Consider the following 22,467-nt stretch of genomic DNA (forward strand, 5'->3'; position numbering starts at 1 on the left):
GCACTGCTTTTGCAGCATCCCATAGGTTTTGAGCGGTTGTGTCTTCATTGTCATTTGTTTCAAGGTATTTTTTAATTTCCTTCTTGATTTCCTCATTGACCCATTGGTGTTTTAGTAGCATGTTGTTTAGTCTCCATGTAGTAGGTTTTTTCTCATTTCTTTTCCCATGGTTGATTTCTAATTTCATGTCATTGTGGTCAGAGAAGATACTTGAGATAATTTCTATGCTCCTAAATTTATTGAGATTCGCTTTGTGTCCCAATATGTGGTCGATTCTTGAGAATGTTTGATGTGCATTTGAGAAGAATGTGTATTCTGCTTTTTTTGGATGGAGTGACCTGAAGATATCAATGAAGTCTACCTTTTCTATTGTTTCCTTTAGGATCTCTGTTGCTTTATTAGTTTTCTGTCTAGAGGATCTGTCCATTGATGTGAGGAGGGTATTAAGGTCTCCTACTATGATTGTCTTCTCATCAATATCTCCCTTTATGTCTGTTAATATTTGTTGTATGTATCTGGGTGCTCCTGTATTTGGGGCATATATGTTGATGATAGTAACATCCTCTCCTTGGATGGGTCCCTTAATCATTAAGTAGTGTCCTTCTTTGTCTTTCTTTATGTCTTTTGTTTTAAAGTCTATTTTGTCTGATATGAGTGTTGCGACTCCTGCTTTTCTGTCATGTCTTTTTGGCGTGAAATATTTTTCCCCACCCTTTCACTTTCAATCTATATGTATCTTTTGTCCTAAGGTGAGTTTCTTGCAGGCAGCATATTGAAGGTTTTTGCCTTTTTATCCACTCAGCCACTCTGTGTCTTTTGATTGGGGCGTTCAGTCCATTGACATTTAAGGTGATAATTGATAGATGATTATTTATTCCCATTTGAACCTCGTGTTCCAGTTGATTCTACGGTTCTCCATTCTTCCTTTCTTTTTCTTTTTTTTTTTTTTTTTTTGGTTGGATGGTCTCCTGTTATTATCTGCTTGAGTGTATTTTTTTTTTTCATTTTCTGCAAATGCCATATTTGGTTTTGGCTTGTGATTGCCCTGTTTTTTAAGTATGCTAACCCCTTCCCATAATTGTGTGTTTTAGCCTGATGGTCCTGTAAGTTCAAACACTTCATTACTATATTAAAATTAAGAAGAGAAACATTCAAACAAACAAAAAGGGTTATTTACTGCCTAACATCCCTTGCCCACATTTTATGGTTTTGATGACTCTTTTTTCTTTTTTTCTTTTTAATTTTATTTTGTTTGAGGCCTGTTCATGATTAAATCTGTATGCTGGCTTATTTGAGTGACTGCTCTCTGATTGTGGTTTCCTCAGTCCTATTTCTTCCTCTTCTTCTTCTTGTTTTTTTTCTTTTCTTTTTTCTTCCCTTTCCTTCCTTTCTTTTTGGTTTAGAGAAGCCCTTTCAATATTTCCTTTAACCTGGGTTTTGTGTTGCAGTATTCTTTAAGTTTTTGTTTGTTGGAAAAAATTTTTATTTCCCCTTCTATTTTAAATGATATTCTTGCTGGATAGAGTATTCTAGGTTGCATATTTTTTCCTTTGAGCACTTTAAATATCTCTTGCCATTCCCTCCTGGCCTGTAGTGTTTCTGTAGAGAAGTCAGCTGATATTCTTATGGGGGTTCCCTTGTAGGTAACATTCTGCTTTTCTCTTGCTGCCTTTAGGATCCTCTCTTTGTCACTAACTTTTGCCATTTTTATTATGATGTGTCTTGCTGTGGGTCTATTTGGGTTCAGTTTGTTTGGGGCCCTCTGTGCTTCTTGTATCTTGAACCCAGTATCCTTTAGATTTGGGAAGTTTCCAGCAATAATTTCTTCAAATATATTTTCCATCCCCTTATCTTTTTCTACTCCTTCTGGAATTCCTATTATGTGTAGATTGGCCCACTTTATATTATCCCATAGGTCTCTTAGATTGCTTTCCAGTTTTTTGATTCAGTTTTCTGTCTGCTGACCGGATTGAGTGATTTCCATTATTCTATCTTCCATATCACTGATTCGTTCTTCTGCATTGTTCATTCTGGTTTTTACTGCCCTTAGTTCCGTTTGCATCTCTGCAAATGAATGTTCTAGTTTTTCTTGGCTCCTCCTTATATTTTCTAGTTCCTTTCTGAGGGTATCTGCATTACTGTTCATATCTTCTCTGAATTCCTTCAGTATTTTCACTAGTTCTCTTTTGAACTCCAGGTCTGTCTGACTGCAGAGATCTGTTTCATTGTTGACTGTTTTAGGTGAGTTCTCCTGTTGGTTTGACTGGGGGTGGTTTCTCAGCTTCTTCATCTTGCTTGTTGTTTTCTTTCTCCTGAGGGAGTTGTACTCTCCGTGATTGGGCAGTGTTTGCCTTGTCACTGCCGTGGAATATTTCCTGAGGGCTGGCATAGCTGGTCAATCTTTTTTGAGGCAGTGTGGCTTTTCTGGAGTGTTGATGGGGCTAACAGTGTTTCTTTGAAGCAAAGGAGGACTTCCCGAGGGCAGACAGGACTGGGAGGTCCACACCACGATGGTAGCAGATTTCACTTGGTCATGCAGAGCTTGCTCTGGTGCTTTTATGCTGTGGGGTTCTTGCAGGGGGTTGGCGGTGTTGGGCAGCTGTTCCTCAGGAGTGCAGCACCCCCTGGGGGCTGGAGCAGCTATCTGGGTCACTGAGAACATAAGAGGTTCTTCCCTAGGTCAGCCCAACTCAGAAGGATGGCCTGAGAAGGTAGGCAGATCTTTTCACAGTCTGGCCAAGATTGTTGCAGCTTTTCTGGGGTGCAGGGGCTCCTTTAGGGGGTTGGTGGTGCTGAGCAGCTATTCCACAGGAGTGGGGCACCCCCTACCTCCTATATATTTAAAGCTTATTGAAGTTGTATAAGAAGGAAACAACAGTGCATAACCCAGCTGTTCACATTTCATTTGAAAAGAGTCTACCCTCTGCTTTTTAAATTTTTTTTTGGAGAATACTTCATAAGCCTTATCAAATTGGGTGTCATTGATCACTACAAAATCAATTTTTGGGGGGTTAGAATTGAAAATTACCTTTGATCAGAATGCTGGCAATCTTGGAGTTCCTGTTGTGGCTCAGTGGTTAACAAACCCGACTAGCATCTGTGAGGACATGGGCTGGATCCCTGGCCTCACTCAGTGGGTTAAGGATCTGGTGTTGCCAGGGGCTGTGGTGAAGGTCACAGACATGGCTCAGATCCTGTGTTGCTGTGGCTATAATTTAAGGTACAGCTCCGACTGGACCCCTAGCCTGGGAACCTCCATATGCCACAGGTGTGGCCCTAAAAAGACAAAAAAAAAAAAAAGAAGAATGGTAGAAATTTGGGGAGTTGTGAACTCAGTGTCCCCAAGAAAATACCTCCCAAGATTCTTCTCAACCATGAAAGCTTTTAAGGGGGGACAGAGGAGGAATCTCAGTGAACTGTTGAGACAGGGAATCAGAATTGTTGTCATCCCCTACTGTGTGCAGGCTTGTTGACTCCTTGTTATCTTTCTTTAGATGCTGTCTTGCTCACACAGTTTGTACACAATATTGCTGAAGAAGCTAGGGAAGAACTCTGATCATCTGTTAATTACCTATTTTTCACTTCTACTTCTTTGATCTACAGAAAGAACTAACAAGTTAGGCAAAGTATTATGTGATCAAAAGATTTGAAAATTGTGCTAGAGCCAGGAGAGGAGTAGAGCATAGGAGTGACTAGTGTAAGGTTAGTGACAAGAAAAAAAAGTTCCTCCTGCTGAGAGCTCTTTCCAGAAAAGAAATTTTTCTGCCAAAAGCTATTTGCATAAGCTCTGAAGAAACTGATTTTCCCAGAGAAAACAACTGAGAAATAAATACTGGAGGCCTCTGGAAATAGATCCAATGTTGAATGGCCTAAGGTAGCCTACTCTGAAGTCAAGGTTTTTGAAAGTGATGGAGGTGGAATCTCTCCTACTTTTTGTCTGAGTCACATGGCACACATTGATACTATTTTAAACATTTTCTCATAACTTTATAATTTGCCCATACACCTTGCTTTTATTGGAAATATTTAGGTACTTAACTTCCCATCTCTGCTGTGTTTTATTCCATTTGCAGAGGGGAAGCCATATAAGAGCCAGAAAACACTTTTCTTTAACATACCATCTGCAGCTCGTATCTGGGCACTGCTGTTTGTTTTGATCTGTAACAATACCAGCTGTAGCATGGAACCAAGGAATACAATATAAAAGGTCATTTGGCCCTGAATCTTTTCCTCCAGCTATGAATGCAGAACACAAGTCAATTTAAGGGTTAGAACAATGATTTGCAGTTTTAATTTTACTGTATTTTACCACTGCAAATTATTGAAGATGGGAGAATCTCCTGTAAATGTTTTCCTTTATCTTTGCCTAGAAAATTTTGCCTTCCAAAAAAATTTTGAGAGTACTAGCAGTATGTTGTTGCATGTTACGGCACAGTGGCTAAAATTACAGCCTTTGGTATGTGGAAATTAACAAAATCCACCTGAATGAGAACAAAAATTATATTTATTCAAGGCTTCCTATAGCAAAAGATCCAGCTACCATCAGCTGTGTTTGGCAGACCCAAAGGCAGACAGTGTAGTGAGAAAGCTTTGTAGTGGAAAAAAAAAAGGAAGACTTCAGATAGGCTCTGATTAGAGGTTGTTGGCCTGGAGAAACTGGAGGTGGGCTAGCTAGAAGTGGGGTATGCTATATAACCATATTGGGAGCATATTTGACTTTCTCTGGTTAATCTTAAATTGGACAAAAGTAGAGTGGGAAGAATTGAGAAGCTGGCAGTCAATGACATAGTCCTGACTATTTTGACATGGTTACTTCAGAGGTTGTGAGTATGAGTTCTATTGGCATAAGTTTATTGTCTAGCCATTTTCTGTTTGTATATTCAGTCTCTCAAGAATCACAAATTCCTAGATTTGTTTCTTGTATATTGTGTCATCTTGAGCAAGGTATTTTTCTCCAAGCTTTAGTTTTATCCACATATGAAATAATTATACTCACTTTATAGGGTCATCCTGAGGGCAAAATCAAAATTTTAAAGGAAATCACTGTGTGTTCCAAATATAGTAATAAATCAATAAATAAAAGCTCATGTTATTATCATGCTGAAATGTCCTTTTACAAGTTCATTCTGAGTAACTTCCACAAGACAATTCTCCTTTTCAAGTTGCTGCATTTGAAAGCAGGAGGTTATTGTCTCTAAAATATTGACAATGGTACAGGGTATTGATGGTGCAGCCTCCAATATACCACCCCTTCCAACTTTTTCTTATCCCTTCTCTGAACCACAGGTGTTAGGAAGAAAATAACCTCTTCTTTCGTTGAGGAATTTGAGTGAAACTCCTAGGTCTTCCTAATTCTATTTTCCTTATTTGGAGTCTAGTACCCTGGTTTACATTTAACTCATTTTTTAATCTTTCCACAGAGAGTTTTGTAAGGTAAAGAAGTCTGTTTTGTTTTATAGCTATAGGTTCATTCTTCTGTGATTTACTAATGCCTGATTATGAAAGTTACAAAATAAATGAACAATGTCAAATTACATTGGCACTATAAATATTTTTTCTTACCATGAAAGACACATGCTATGATTATATTGATTTATTTTTGGTTAAAACACTCAATGTAAAATGAACCAAATATCAAGTTCAAATAAAATCTTTTTTTACACTTCCCAACACGTTTTAACATATTGTCTATTTTTCCAAGCTCTTAATTTTAATAATTTTTCTATAGAATATTATTTTTCTCATGCAAAGACTTCTTTTCTTGAATCTTCTATCCTCTGCCAAATCTAGGCTCAAGGAGCCCAAGCCTAAGGCATAGTTATCATCCTTGTATTACTCTCCTCACTGTTCTCCTGTGATGTATTCTTAGCTGCTTTTCTATTATGCCTTCATCCTTCATTTTACCCCTAAATAATTTATAAAATAAAAAAAAAGTGTTAGAGAGATACCTTTCAGCTTTTCACCACAGAGTATTGATTTAGCTGTGGGTTTGTCATATATGGCCTTTATTATGTTAAGGTAAATTCCTTCTATACCTATTTCACTGAGAGTTCTTAAATAGGTGTTGAATCCTCTCAAATGCTTTTTCTGCATCTACCAAGATAATCATGGAATTTTTATTTTTTCTTTTGTTATCATGTTAATTGATTTGTGGATGTTGAGTGGATATTCAACCATCCTTACATCCCTGGAATAAATCCCATTTGATCTTGGTATATGAACTTTTTAAGGTGGTATTGTATTTTGTTTGTTAATGTTTTATTGAGGGATCATCCTGTAATTTTCTTCTCTGTGTAGTGTCTTTGTCTTGCTTTGGTATCAGGGTAAAGTTGGTCTCATAAAATGACTTTGGAAGTGTTCCCTGCTCTGGCATTTTTTGAAATAGTTTGAGAAAAATAGGTATTAAATTGTCTTTTGAATGTTCAGTAGAATTTCCCAGGAAGCCAACTGATCCTAGACTTTGCTGTTGGGGGGAGGGTTTGATTACTGTTTCAGTTTTCTTACTAGTGATTAGATTAGTCATACTTTCTCCTAATGATTTGGTCTTCGAAGATTGTACAATTCTAAGAATTTATTCATTTCTTCTAGGTAGTCAAATTTGTTGGCTTATACATGTTCATAATATCACCTTATAATTCCTTGTATTTCTGTGGTATCCATTGTTATTTCTGCTCTTTTGTTTCATATTTGGTTTATCAGAGCCCTCTCTCATTTTTTTAGTGAATCTAGTTAAAGGTTTCAAGGATGCTCATTCTCCCCCATCTTATTTAAAGTAATATTGGAAGCCTAAGCCAGAGCAATGAGGAAAGCAAAAGAAATAAAAGGCATTCAAATTGGAAAAGAAGAATTAAAATTGTCACTATTTGTGGATGGCATGCTTTTATTTGTCACTATTTGTGGATGGCCCTAAAAAAGGCCACCTAAAATATTAGAAATAATGAACAAATACAGTGAAGTTTCAGGGTACAAAATCGATATACAAAAATCTATTTCAGTACTTCCCTTGTGGCTCACAACATAATAACACAGCACTGGTTCTACAGTGGCTGTGGCTTGACCCCTGCCTTGGAAAGTTCCATATGACTAAGGTGCAGCCAAAAAAAAAAAAGTGTTTTCATTTATATATACTAACAATGAAATAGTGGACAGAGAAATAAAAAAAAAACAATAATACCAAATGCAATCACAACAAAAATAATAAAATGCCTAATAATAAATTTAACCCATAGGTAAAATACCCATACACTGCAAACTGTAAGACATTGTTGAACTAAACTGAAAATGATACAAAGAAAGGAAAGATATTCCATGCTCATGGATTGGAAGGTTTAGCATTGTTAAAATGTCTGTATTACTAAAGCAATCTACATATTGAATGTGATCTCCATCAAATTCTCTATGCATTTTTTCACAGAAGTAGAACAAAAAAATTCTAAAATTTATGTGGAGTCACATAAGACCCCAAGTAGCCAAAACAGCCCTTAAAAAAAAAAAAGAACAAAGCTGGAGTTATCATATTCCTGATTTCTGATTCTTACAATACAGCATGTATTGATAGTAATCAAAAATGACATTGGCAGAAAAACAGACATATAGATCAACAGAACAGAATTGAAAGCCTACAAATAAACCCACACATATATAAACAATTACTTTATGATAAAAGAATTAAAGAATATAAAATAGAGATAGAATAATCTTCAATAAATGGTATTGAGACAACTGGAGAGCCATATGCCAGAGAGATGAGAATGAAACTAGAACACTCTATCACAGAAATATACACAAAATAACCTAAAAATGAATAAGGACTTAAATGTAAGACCTGAAAACATAAAATTTCTAGAAGAAAAAAAGTGAGATTCATTATTTGACATTGGTCTTAGCAATATCTTTCTGGATATATTTCCTCAGGCAAGGGAAACAAAAGCAAAAATAAATGGTACTACATCACACTAAAAAGTTTGGGCACAGCAAGGAAAATCATCAGCAAAATTAAAAAAAAAGTGTACAAGTGGGAGAAGATATGTGCAAATCATATATGAATAAGGCTTTAATATCCATAATATACAGAGAGCTCAAGCAAATTAACAGCAACAACAACAAAAACCCCAAACAGCCCAATTAAAAAGTGGGCAGAAGATCTGAATAGATATTTTTCTAAAGAATACATTCAGATAACCAATAGGCAGATGAAAGGATATTTAATATCACTAATTATTAAAAAATGCAAATCAAAACTGCAATGAGATATCACCTAATTTTTTCTAATGACTGTACCCCCTGATATGGAGGTTCCCAGGCTAGGGGTTGAATCAGAGCTGAAGCCACTGGCCTATACCACAGCCATGTGGGATATAAGCCATGTGTGCAACCTATACCACAGCTCATGGCAACGCTGGATCCTTAACCCACTGAGCGAGGCTGGGGACTGAACCTGAATCCTCATGGACACTAGTCAGATTCATCTCCACAGAGCCATGATGGGAACTCCATCACCTCATTTTTTTAGGATGACTATTATCGACAAGACAAGAAATAACAAGTGTTGGCAAGGATGCGAAGAAAAGAACTCTCATACACTGTTAATGGGAGCGTAAAATGGTGCAGCCAATTGGAAAACAATATGGAGATTCCTCAAAATATAACAGTAGAACTACCATAACATCCAGCCATTCTTCTTCTGGATATGTATCCAAGAAATAGAAAAAAACACTAATTCAAAGGGTATGTTCATTGCAGCATTATTTACAATAACCAAGATACGGTTATTGTACAATGGACAAATGGATAAATAAGAACAGGTATATGTAGACAGTGGAATACTACTCAGTCATTAAAAATGAAATCTTGCCATTTGTAACAATATGGTTGGAACTTGAGAGTATTATGCTAGGTGAAATAAGTCAGATGGAGAAATTCATTATCATATGGTTTCACTCATAAATGGAATATAAAAACAAAAGCAAAATAAATGATGTAAACTAAACCAATCAAATAGTAAATACATAGATATAGAAAACAGAGTAATGGTTATCAGAGGGGAAGGGTGATGAGGGTAATGCAAAATGGGTAGAAAGGATCAGCTATATGGAGATGAGTGAAAACTAAATCTTTGGTGGTGAGCACACTGTGAAATATACAGAAATAGAAATATAACATTGTGCACCTAAAACACATAATGTGATAAACCAATAAAAAAGAAATTTTAAAATGTAACAAAAATAAAATAATATAAAAAGATGACCTTGCATGTATGAAAATATTTTAATCTTGTCATTTCACTTGGTTGTGATTTTTAATAAATATGAAGTTAAATATAGTATGACAATCATTTAATTCTGCAACTGGAAGGCATTCAAGCTTGTACTTGGCAATATCAGCTATTGCTAATGGAAAGTTTGATGGCAGTTGATTCTTGTTTTCCCTTCTCACTTTCCCCTACCATAGGAAAATGTAGGCTATTCTCTTTATAATGTAGATTTTTTTCTCCATTTAATTTTTCATATAAACTTGGAGGGTCCTTTCTAACTGAAGATATGTTTCCTTTTTCAGTTTTGAGAGATTTTCTGCTATTATTTCTTTGATTGTTCCATCCTCTCTGTTTTCTCATTTTTCTTCATGAAACTGTTTTAGTCACATGTTTGACTCTTTTGGTTGATCACTAGAACAGAGATTGAAAACATTTTATGTAAAGTGCTAGATAATAAATATTTTTAGGCTTTATTAGTGAAATGGCAACATTAAGGATATTGTGTGTTGTTTGCTCTGGCTCTGTCCACTCTCATTTGCCTGCGATGTATCCCACTAGGTGGCAAGCATGCTTTGCACCTAGTTGTTAAACACTGGAGACACTTCTAGGGTGAAGAACAAAGAGCCATTATTCAGAGAGAGAGGAAGTTGGTAAATGAGATAGGTAAGGGTTGGGATTGGAAGCCACCCAAGTCAGTATTATTCACTGCCTCAGTGATAACTGATCCAAGTGTGTCCTTTTTTTCCTCAGGAGAGCTCAGCTGTCACAACTTGGGAATATGGCTGGAAATGAGGATATTTGTCAGTTCTTTGAGTCTCTGAGATTTCATCATTGGTGCTTGATAATTGCCATGTTTGTCAGAGCACTTTGACAATTGTTATTTGAAAAAATTTTAAAAACATTACACTATGAAAAAACATATAAATAAAATTACAAAACCCTGGATCACCTATCATTTTTGCATGCAATTAAAGGTCATAGGAGTCACTATGTTTCTTTCTAAGATAAGCAATGGTTGGAATCAGGATAGGATATGTTAACCTGAAGAAACAAAGAAAATCCAGGATCTCAGTAGCTTATTAATGCTTACTCTTCTCATTCTTTTTTTTTTTTAAATCAGCAAGGAGTTCTCAATATAGTCATTTAGGTGCCCAGGATGATGGAGACTCATTTTGATACATGTTTCTGTGGTTACTGAAGTTAGGAAAATAGGATATTGTGAAATGTACATTGACCCCTAAATCTTCTTCCCAGAAGTGAAAATCCTTACCTATCAAGATTACACATCACAGTTGCACATTTAGTTGAACAATTTTGTCAGACTCAAAAGGCTAACTTGGAAACACCTAAACCCATTCAGAGGTTTTAACTAACACTGGGTCACTAGGTGTGACATTTAAAAATTTTATCTGCTTTTGCTGTGAGGCTGAATTTTATTGGACTTACTTGATTTTGATTTACATCTCATTTAACTTATTGTTCAAAAATTACTCAAAAGCCTTTTACCTCTTCCTGTGTAAATCCATACATCTCTGGATTTTCTTCTATTCTCTTTCAATATTCCTTGAAAACTGACCATTTACATTCTGAATTTATGTTATATTTTGTTATCTTGTCAAAAAATCCTATAATCACCAACTGATGATATTAACACACTGTTTTTCAATCTTTTCACCTAAATGTATATGTTCATTGGTACATTCCTCTCAAGTTATTATAGATGAGAGTTATCCTAAGTATTTTCTAACTGCATATCACTGATTACCATCCTTCCATTCTCTAAAAACTGTCTCACCAATTGTCATTCCTTGTAATAGCAACATCCTACAACTTGAAGGAATTTTTTGTATCAATCAAGGTAAATTTGGCTATGCTTCTGATAATGAATTGTCCCAGCATTTCAGTTTCTTAAAATAACAAAGCTAATTTATCACTCTTCATCTTTATATTTTGACAAGAAGACTCTGACTTTAGTGGCCATATGTGTGCTCCAGTATTGGGAAAAAAATAAGTTGGGCATTCTATACTTCTGTCTGAAAAAAAAAAGTCTTATTTCTATTCATATTTTCTCAGCCAACCCAAGTTACATCACTATACCTTATTTCAAGTCAGTGAAGAAGTTATCTCCAACTATGTGCCTAAAGGGGAAAGAATTAGAATACTTGATGTATATAGCTCAAATGACTACTACCATGATGAAACCAATTATTAATCAGATTCCAAGGATCTATCAGTCAAAATCCTACTAATTTTTAAGAAGGGCAGTTTAACATTCAGAAATACAATTATAGAAATTAAAGGAACAAGTGAAAGTAGGCAACAAGATTAAGAAGGAAATTCAGAAACAATTCTTTTTTTTCCCAGTACTCTTTGAAATTGTATTGTCAATTCTGATGTCCTAGTACAGGTATCATCAACTCTTTTTTTGTAAAGAATAAGATAGCAAATATTTAAAGCTTTGTTGGTCATATGGCTTCTGTCTTTTTTCTCAGCTCTGCATTAAAATACAAAAACAGCCATAGACAATATGTTAATGAATAGGAGTGGCTGTGTTCCAATAAAACTTTATTTACAAATCCAGACAGTATGTCAGATTTGACACTCAGGAACTATTTTGCTGATCTCTATAATAAGACTCTGTATGCATGCATATATTTTGACAAATGTGGTATCTGCTAATGGCCGAACATAGAATGATAGAATTTTTTTAAATTGAAGTATAGTTGATATACAATGTTATGTAAGTTATATTTTACAATATAGTGATTTATAGTTTTTAATAGTTATAATTCTTTATAGTTATTATAAAATATTGACTGTATTCCCTGGGCTGTATAATATATTCTTGCAGTTTATTTTGACAATAGTTTTTACCTCTTAATCCCCTATCCTATATTGCCCCTCCCCCATTCCCTCTTCCTAGTTTGTAACCACTAGTTTGTTTGCTCTGTCTGCTTATATTTTGTTACATTCACTAGTTTTTTGTATTTTTAAGATTCACATATAAGTGACATCATATAGTATTTATCTTTTTCAGTCTGACTTGTTTCACTTAGTATAATGCCCTCCGACTCAATCCATGTTGTTGCACGTTGCAAAATTTCATTCTTTTTTATGGCTGAGTAGTATCTCATTGTGTATGTGTGTGTGTGTGTATACATTTATATATATATATATATATATATATATATATATAAAATCTCACATATCTCCTTTATCCATCCATCTGCTGATAGATACAGAGGTTGTTTCCTTATCTTGGCTATTATAAATAATTTTGCTATGAACATTGAGATGCATGTGTCTTTTGGAATTAGTGTTTTTGTTTCTTTTGGATATATACTTAGGAGTGGTATTGCTGGATCATATGATAGATCAATTTTTAGTTTTTTGAGATGCCTATCTACTGTTTTCCGTGTGGCTGTGCTAATTTACATTACCATCTACAGTGTAGGAGGAGAGTTCCCTTTTCTCCACATTCTCCCTAACATTTATTATGTGTTATTTTTCTATGATAGCCATTCTGACAAGTGTGAGGTAGTATATTATTGTGGTTTTTATTTGCATTTCTTTGTTTATTAGCAATGCTAATGCTCTGGGGGCTTGTCTTCCTAGTGCAGGACTCCCAGATTGGGGAGCCTGCATGGGGCTCAGAGCTCTCACTCCTATGAGAGAACTTCTGCCATATAATTATTTTCTAGTGTGTATGTCTACTACCTGGGGGCTATAGGACTTGATTATATCACAAGTCTACCCTCCTCCCTGTCATCTCCTTTCAGTTGTGGAAAATCTTTTCTGGTAGATTCTGGTCTTTTTCATTGATGATTATTCTGCAAAATTCATCATCCATTTATGATAAAAACTCTCCAAAAAGTGGGCATAAAGGAAACATACCTCAAGATAATAAAGGCTACATATAAAAAACCCACAGCTAATATCATAGTGAACTGTGAAAAGCTGAAAGCATTTCCTCTAAGATCAGTGATAAAACAAGGTTGCCCATTCTTGCCACTTTTATTCAACATAGTATTGGAAATCATAGCCATAACAATCAGACAAGACAAATAAGTGAAATGAGTCCAAATTGGAAAAGAAGAAAAACTGTCACTATTTACAATGATTTGATACTCTATATAGAAAATCCTGAAGATACTCTCAGAAAATTACTAAGGCTCATCAATGAATTCAGTAAAGTTGCAGGATACAAAATTAGTATACAGAAATATTTTGCATTTCTATACACTCTCAGTGAACCATCAAATGAAGAAATTAGGGAAACAATTCCATTTACCAGCACATCAAAAAGAATAAAATAACTAGGAATAAACCTGCTTGAGGAGTTGAAATGCCTGTGCTTGGAAAACTGTAAGACACTGTTGAAGGAAATTGGTGTTGACACAAATAGTTGGAAAGATATACTGTATTCTTGGGTTGGAAGAATCAATATTGTTAAAATGAGCATAATACACAAGGTAATGTATAGATTCAATGCAATCCCTATCAAATTACCAATGATAATTCTTACAGAACCAGAACAAAAAAAAATTAAATTTGGGAGTTCCCACTGTGCCTCAGCTAGTAATGAACCCAACTAGTAACCATGAGGATGAAGGTTCAATCCCTGGCCATGTTCAGTGGGTTAAGGATCTGGTGATACTATGAGCTGTGGCTTTGATCCTGCATTGCAGTGGCTGTGGTGTAGGCCAGCAGCTGCAGCTCTGATTCAACCCCTAACCTGGGAATTTCCATATGCCACAGTTGTGGCCCTAAAAAGCAGGAAAAAAAATAAATTTATGTAGAAATACAAAAGACCATGGATTGTCAAAGCCAACCCTAGAAAGAAAAAGGGAGCAGATGAATCAGGCTCCCTGACTTCAGACTATACTATAAAGATACAATAATCAAAACAATATGGTACTGGCAAAGGAAAAGACATGTAGATAAACTGAACAAATCGGAAAGCCCAGAAATAAACGCACACACTTATAGTCAATTATTCTATGACAAAGGAAGCAAGAATATACAATTGGGTGCAGACAGTCTCTTCAATAAGTGGTGCTGGGAATATTGGACATCTACATGTAAAAGAATGAAATTAGAACACCTTCTAACACCATATACAAAACACCTCAAAATGGATTAAAGATCTAAATGTAAGGCTACAAACCATGAACTCCTAGAGGAATAAATAGGCAAAACACTCTCTGACATAAATTGTAACAATAATTTTTTGGCTCTGTCTCCTAAAGCAAACAAAATAAAAACATAAACAAATGGGACCTAATTAATCTTAAAAGCTTTTGCACAGCAAAGAAAACTATTATAACAAAAAGACACATACTGAATAGGAGAAATATTTGCAAATTATATGACCAATAGGGGTAAATGTCATATATATATGTGTGTGTGTGTGTGTGTGTGAATGTATATATATTTATATATATAGAGAGAGCACATGCACGTGCTAATACAACTCAAAAACAAAAACAAACAAACAAACAAAAAAAAACAGAAACAATTTAAACATAGGCAGAAAACCTGAATAGACATTTATCCAAAAAGGAAATGCAGATAGCCAATAGGCACATGAAAAGATGCTCAGGACAATAGAAGCTTTATACTCTCAATGTAAGCAAGTCTTAGACTGAAAATTTAATTAGACTAATGAATAAAAAAGCAGATGGTAATTTTATGGATAAAAGTATAAAATTTGAGAGTAGTTAAAATATGTGTATAACATGTTTTGTACTTACTTTTGGAGCTATTATTAATTCTTAAGAGGACCTTAAAATCAAATGAGTTCTGTGATGAGTCATTATATTAATACGCCATACAAATAATATTCAGAGACATGTGCATTGAACATGTAATATAATAAGAGATGAAAATCCAGGTTTATAGATATCCTAATGAACATGAAAATAACTCTCTCCCCCATAAACTCTTTCTGCATCTGATAGACATCTAGGCTAAAAATCTTTTTGCTGGCACATATCTTCCTTCAGTGTGAAGATGAATAGAAAAATTATGATTGTACAAATGTAAAATATTAACTCTGTTTTGCTTTTTAGAGACTAAATGTCTATGTGTTCATGGAAGAGAAATGTGATTGAAGAATTTAGATATATTCGGGAATCTAATTTAGTCGTCTCTGTTATCAGAATCAACTGCTATAAATGGATAAATTGGGAAGTGAAGCATATTTGTTATAAAGAATGCCAAAATGATCAGATTAGTCATGCACTGATTTTTAGAATCATGTCAAATTATGCAGTACTTCTCCCTGATAGAAATTTGATTTGGGGAATAGAGTAAGTGATTCAGAGTGATAAGATATGGCTTCTGTTTTAATGATTTGTTTGGATCATTCTAGACTAAGAATAAAAAATAGGATGGTTTGGGAAATCAGAAGCTGATACAGAAAATCATGGAATAATTGCTTCAGCAGAATATGAATGTAGGTTTTGACCTAGGAGTTCTTCCCAGAAAAGTCCTTTTGTTTTTATGAAAGACACATAGAGGAATATTTACAGTACTACTATCAATTTTAGCAAAAGGCCAGTAACTAAATGTCCATAAATACCAGAATAGATAAGTAAATAATACATTCATAAAAGAAAGCAGTCTACTTCAGTAAAAGTGAAAAACTGCAATAATTACATTGATATGAATTATTAAAAATATAATGTTAAGCTGACAATGCAGCTCATACAAGATACTTCCAGGAGTTCCTGTTGTAGAGATGTAGAAATGAATCTGAATAGTTTCCATGAGATTGTGGGTTTGATCCCTGGCCTCGCTCAGTGGTCTGGGGATCCAGCATTACTGCAGACACAGCTCAGGTCCTGTGTTGCTGTGGCTGTGCTGTAGGCCAGCAGCTGCAGCGTGGATTCAACCCCTGGCCTGGGAACCTCCATGTGCTGTGTGTGTAGCCATTAAAAAAAAAAGAAAGAAAGAAAAGAAAAAAAAAAGAATGCTTCCAATATGATTTCACTAAATTTTATAAGCATCCAAAGTAAACAAAATGTTGCTTAAAGATGCACAAATAGGTTGGAAACTATAAAGTAATGGAAGGAAATAATCGACACTGAAATAGGGCACTGCTTAACACAGAGTGGATAGGTAAGGAGATAAGATTGGCAAGAATAATATAGGGAACACCTAAAATCTATAATTTTCTGTGTCTTAACCTGTCTGAGTATGTGGGTGTTTTTTAAACATTATTTTATGAATATTTCAAAATTAAATAAAAATATAGTTTCTGACACACTGACTGTAAATATATTAGAGGCAACTATCCTTCCATAAATTAGTTTCAAGAAACATCAGAAATGTGAGTCTTGTTGTCTTCATCAACGACCCCTTCAACATATACACATACACAGATATACCAAATCTGCATTTTTATCCCTAGTCCTAAATGCAATTTTTGAGAATTAACAATAAGTATTAATTTTTATCTGTCACAAAACTCAGCATAAGCAATAAGTGGCCCTAACTGATTAAAATCACATTTTCTCTAGCTAAAGAAATTTGTTCCTCTATATAAGCCCAAGGGAATAAACATAGTAAATCTTGTGCTATAAAACCAGTGATGCAAGGATAATACGTGTAAAATTTATGGAACCGAGCTTAGAAAGTATGTGTTAAGCTTAAGGAGGCTTAGGTTGACTAGGAAGAATAGAGAAGTCAGAAAAAAGAAAAATCTCAACAAGCCAAATCCCTCAAGAAGCAAGATGAAGACTCACTGGACAGCACTTGTTATACATCTACTAAACTACTGCAAGTGTGGTAGTCTTAGTATAAAGATATGTAACAATAGATCTGATGTTTGCCAGGAATAAGAATTATAATGGATAGTTATTCCCCCTCCCAATTAACCCTAGACAAATTATAGTAGGGAACATAAAAATCCAGAAGACAACATCACAACCCACAGAAGTTCTTCTAGAGATGAAAGTTCTTACAAACTGGGATTTGAATGTTCCAGTTTGGTGCAGAAGTTTGGTCAGTAGATACTGAGGCATAAATTGCAGAAAAGCTAGTTCAGTTCACTTATTGTCCTTTATCAGTTTCTTCCACTTTACTGCAGAAATGTTGATCAATTACCATTTGTGGAAAAATCTTGCTTGAATATGAAGTTTGGTTAAACAATTACAACTAAATATCCGTCACTCTACCTCAAATAATTAGGGTTGGTAAAATTCAATCTAAGAGGACTTTGTTTTCCTAGATGCTGAATCTCTCTCACAGCTTTAAGGAATGGGGTATATTGGAAGCAGAAGCCTCAGAATATATAGATCAATAATTAAAAATATGCAGAAAAACAAGCATAATAATTATATTAAAGGCAATGGAAAAATATTGACAATATCAAACAAAAAACCCAGGTTAAAATGCAGGGAGTTTGATGGTAGGAATAATAAACAGAGTAGATATAGGGAATAGAGGGATAAAAACACCCGAATTAGTAGTTATATGATTAGATTGCGTGTCTGAAATTCACAGAACTTTGTAAATTAACTATACGTCTATATTTTTTAAAAAAAATTATATTGAGGAACTATTCCAGAAGGAAATAAAGAATTAAAAGAATATTGAAAAGCTAAAAGAAAAGTGAAATTTTATAATTCGTTGTAAGAATACTTTAAGAAATGTATGATCAATTTTCTGAAGTTAAAAATGAAAGAGCTCAATGTCAAAGGGCACATAAAATGTTGAGAGATAAGGACGTTATAAAAAATAGAACTAAATAGAAAAGCCAGAACTGAAAGATATAGTACATTAAATGAATTAACAGAAGGGAGAGTTCCCATATTGGCACAGTGGTTAATGAATCTGACTAGGAACCATGAAGTTGTAGGTTCGATCCCTGGCCTTGTTCAGTGGGTTAAGATTCCGGTGTTGCCTTGAGCTGTGGTGTAGGTTGCAGATGCAGCTCAGATCCTGCGTTGCTGTGGCTGTGGTGTAGGCTGGTGTTTACAGCTCTGATTAGACCCCTAGCCTGGGAACCTCCATATGCCCCAGGAGTGGCCCTAGAAAAGGAAAAAAAAATAAAATAAAAGACCAAAAAAGAAAATTAACAGAAGAGATGAAACAAAGGATCCATTATTAACAAAGGGTTCAAAATTAAAAGAAGGAACAAAATTAGCAAATGCTTAAAATTAACAAAACAAAAGGTCCAAAATTAGCAGAATGGACACAACAAAAGCAGATGAAAAAATATGCAATTGGCAAAAGAGGAAAAAATAACCACCATTCTGTAAATCATTGGATAATATCAGTTAGTGAACATATCTATACTGTAATTAGAATCCATAAAAAAGAGAAAAAACAAGCCTCCAAAATATTTGAAGAAAAAAAAAAACCTAAAAGTTTATCAAATTCAGTGAAACAATAGGCATGAGAATTCAGGATATCCAGCAAACAAACTGCAGGCAGAATAAATGAGAAGAACATAATAATACAACATAATCATAGGAAAATTACTGAAAGATGAAAGTGAGAGAAAGAAGGAAAAACAGAAATACAGATTGATGATACATAGATAGAAAAATAGACTCTTAAAAATAAAGACGTCGCATATGATGCACAAGGTAAAAAACGAGGGCTATCTTCTCATTAGTAAAAATGGAGGCTGGAAGACAATGGAATGATCTTTTAAAAGGATGAAAAGCATAAAAACTTGTCAAAGTAGAATTTATAACCAGTAAAAATATTTTTCAAAATTGAAGCACAAATAAAGATATTTTCAGATAAGTAAAAGGTAAAAACTGCTACTCTACTAGCAGATATGCATTATAAGAAGTAATACATGAAGGTTTTCAGGAAGAAGAAAAATGACATCAAATGGAAAACAGGATTTTGAAGATTGATCGAAAAGCACTGAGAATGGTAGATATGTAGATAAACATAAAATACTATCTTCTAAAAGTGTTTACAAGACAATTTTCTTTCTGTTTCAAAATAGCTATCAAAACAACACAAAAAACTGGTTGAAGATTTTTTTTTTCCTGTTTTATAGCTGCACCTGCAACATAAGGAAGTTCCTAGGCTGGGGTGGAACTGGAGCTGCAGCTGCAGGTCTGTGCCACATTCACAGCAACACCAGATTCGAGATGAATCTGCAACCTACCCTGCATCTTTGCAGCAACACTGGATCATTTATCCACTGAGGCCAAGTTTTGTGCCTGAATCCTCATGAACTCTATGTCAGGTTCTTAACCCATTGAGCTATAATGGGAACTCCTGGTTGAAAATTAAATGAAATTATACTAATTTAAGATCTTTACATTTTATATAATGTGTTACAATATTAACTCTAAAAAGGCCATGAGAGTAAAGAATTAATATTGAAATACCTAGACCAACCACTAAGAAATGATGTAATGAATGAACATAGCTAAAAATAAATTGATAAATTAATGTGAAATATTAGATGAAATTGAACCAATATCTGGGAGCTTCTGGTGTGGCTCAACACTCAACATAGTGTCCATGAGGATGCAGGTTCAGTTCCTGGCATCACTGGATTAAAGATGCAGTATTGCAGCAAACTGGGGCATAGGTTGCAGATTTGGCTCAGTTCCAGTGTTGCTGTGACTGCAGTGTAGGCCTGCAACTGCAGCTCCAATTCGACCCCAGCATAGGAACTTCCATATACCACAGGTGAAGCCCTAAAATAAAACAAAACAAAACTGATATCCAATTATCCCAAAAGAAGTCAAGGAAAGAGGAAGAGAGAAACAAAAATCAGAGAGAAAGAATAAAAATATGTAGCAAAGTGATAGGCCAGGACACACATATATCAATAAGTAATTAAAATGTAAATGTACCAAACATTCTACTTAAAAGACAGATTATCAGAACTGATAGGAGAAACACAATATCCTGTAAAAAAAATGCATACTTTAATGTAAAACCAAAGATAGGTGGAAGAATAAAAGGATTGAAAAAGATACACTACCACATACACTACCCATTAAAAATCACTATGCCCATGTTAAAAAGCAGCAAAGTGAGCCCCAAAATGTGACTTTACAGACACATTTCAAATTTCCACTCTTAGGAAATAGTTTCTCTCTCTCTCTCTCTCTCTCTCTATATATATATATATATATATATATGTGTGTGTGTGTGTGCGTGTGTGTGTATACACAAAATGTATGAAGTTTTTACAAATTAGTGTTTTGATGCATGCACCCCAATGTTCACAGCAGCATTATTTATAATAACCAAGATTGGGAATCAACCTCAATATCTATGAACAGAAGAACCATTAAAGAAGATGTGGTATAAGTATATACAATGAAATATTAGTCACAAAAGAAGAATAAAATTTTGCCATTTGCAACAACATGGAAGGACCTGGTGGTTATTATGCTTAGTAAAGTAAGAGAAATACAAATATCACGTGATATTGCTTATTTAGATGTGGAATCTAAAAAATAAAACTATTAAATGTAAGAAAAGAAAACAGACTCACAGATATAGAGAACAAACTAGTAGGAGGAGAGATAGGAGAGGGACAAGATGGGGATAGGGGATAAAGAGGAACAACTACTATAAATAAAATAAATAAGCAACAAGGATACATTATTCTGTATGGGGAATAAAGAAAATATTTTATAATAACTTTAAAATCTATAAAAATATTAAATCACTATGTTGTACACCTGAAACTAGTATAATATAATAAATCAAAGATACTTTAAGTTTTAAAAATGCATTAAAGAAAACTGACACAAGCAGAAAGTTACAGCAGAAAATAATAAAACGGGAAACAAAAAAGCTTAAGTTAAAAGCTAGTTCTTTGAAAAGATTAATATAAAATCGATAAAACTCTAGCAATATCAATGCCAATATCATAAATAAAATAAAAGATTTCCCTATAGATATTACAAATGTTAAAAAATGTAATAACTAAATACTATGAAGTACTTTTTGCTGAAAGATTCAACTATTTGAAGTGGACAGTTTATTACAAAATACATTTATTAACACTGACAAAAAATAAATAAAAATATAAATAAATCTGTTAAAGTATATCAATTCATAATCAAAACCTCTCTCAGAGAAAACTTCAGGTACATGTAGTCTTATTGGTGAATTTTTTTTATTGTCAAAAAATAAGTAATTCCAGTCATACACAAACCTTTTCAAAAAACAAAACAGGAGGACACATTTCTCAATTTGTTTTACAAGGCCAGCATAACACTGGTAATCAAAATTTGATAATAAAATAAAATTATGGACAGAGCACAAAAGTCTTCAGTAAAATATATTAAGTTGAACATAGCAAAGAATAAATGATAAAGCATAATAAAGCAGGGGTGATTTATCTTGGAAATGCAAGGTGCTTTAGTAACCAAAAATCAGTCAATGTACCTTACCTAATTAACAAAGTAAGGAAAAAATATGATCATCTCCACAAAATGAAAGAATTTGGAAAAATCTAACAGCTGTTTATCATTTTTAAAAACTCAGCAAATTGGAAAGAAAGAATCTTAATATGGCAAAAAGCATCCCTAATGCTCTCTCCTAAAATTGGAGAAAAGAGAGGATGGTCATGTTTGTTACTTCTACTGAGCATTGTACTGGAAGTCTTTTTGAGATCAACAAGATAAGAAAAATAAATGAAAGAAAGAGATTGGAATGAAAGATGTAATGCTATCTTTATTATAGATGACCAGATACAGCTGTAAAAAAGAAAACTCTAAAAATATGTGCGCATGCCTAAGGGGATCACAGAGGGCGGGGTGGCTCTGGTGCAGGCTACAGGCAGCGAGAAGCCTCTCACTCACTTAGGGGAGACTGGGCACTTCTTGTGCAGGCTACCAGTGGCCAGGCACCTTTTGTGTGGGCTAAGGGCATCAGGGGGCTAAGTGTGATGTGGTAACTCTTGCACGATCTATAGGTGGCAGGGACAGACCACAGTGGTCCTCTCAGAGACCAGAGGGAGGTGTGGCTAGCCACCACTGAGGGCCTATGAGTGGGCTCCGCCTGCAACCCCAGTCACCTCAGGGGTTGGCAAAAAAGAAAAATAGAGGGCACTGCAACCAGGCACAATATGCTGTTGCTCTCATTCCCCAGGGAACACACCTGCACTGCAGCTGCCACTGCCAAGTGCTCGGGTGGTGCCCAAACACTTGGTCACTATCCCTTCTCAAGACCCTACAACAAGGAGCAGCTGGTATAGCACTTCCTGCATGGGC

Source organism: Phacochoerus africanus, chromosome 5 (assembly GCF_016906955.1).
Source record: "Phacochoerus africanus isolate WHEZ1 chromosome 5, ROS_Pafr_v1, whole genome shotgun sequence".
NCBI classification, from domain to species: Eukaryota; Metazoa; Chordata; class Mammalia; order Artiodactyla; family Suidae; genus Phacochoerus; species Phacochoerus africanus.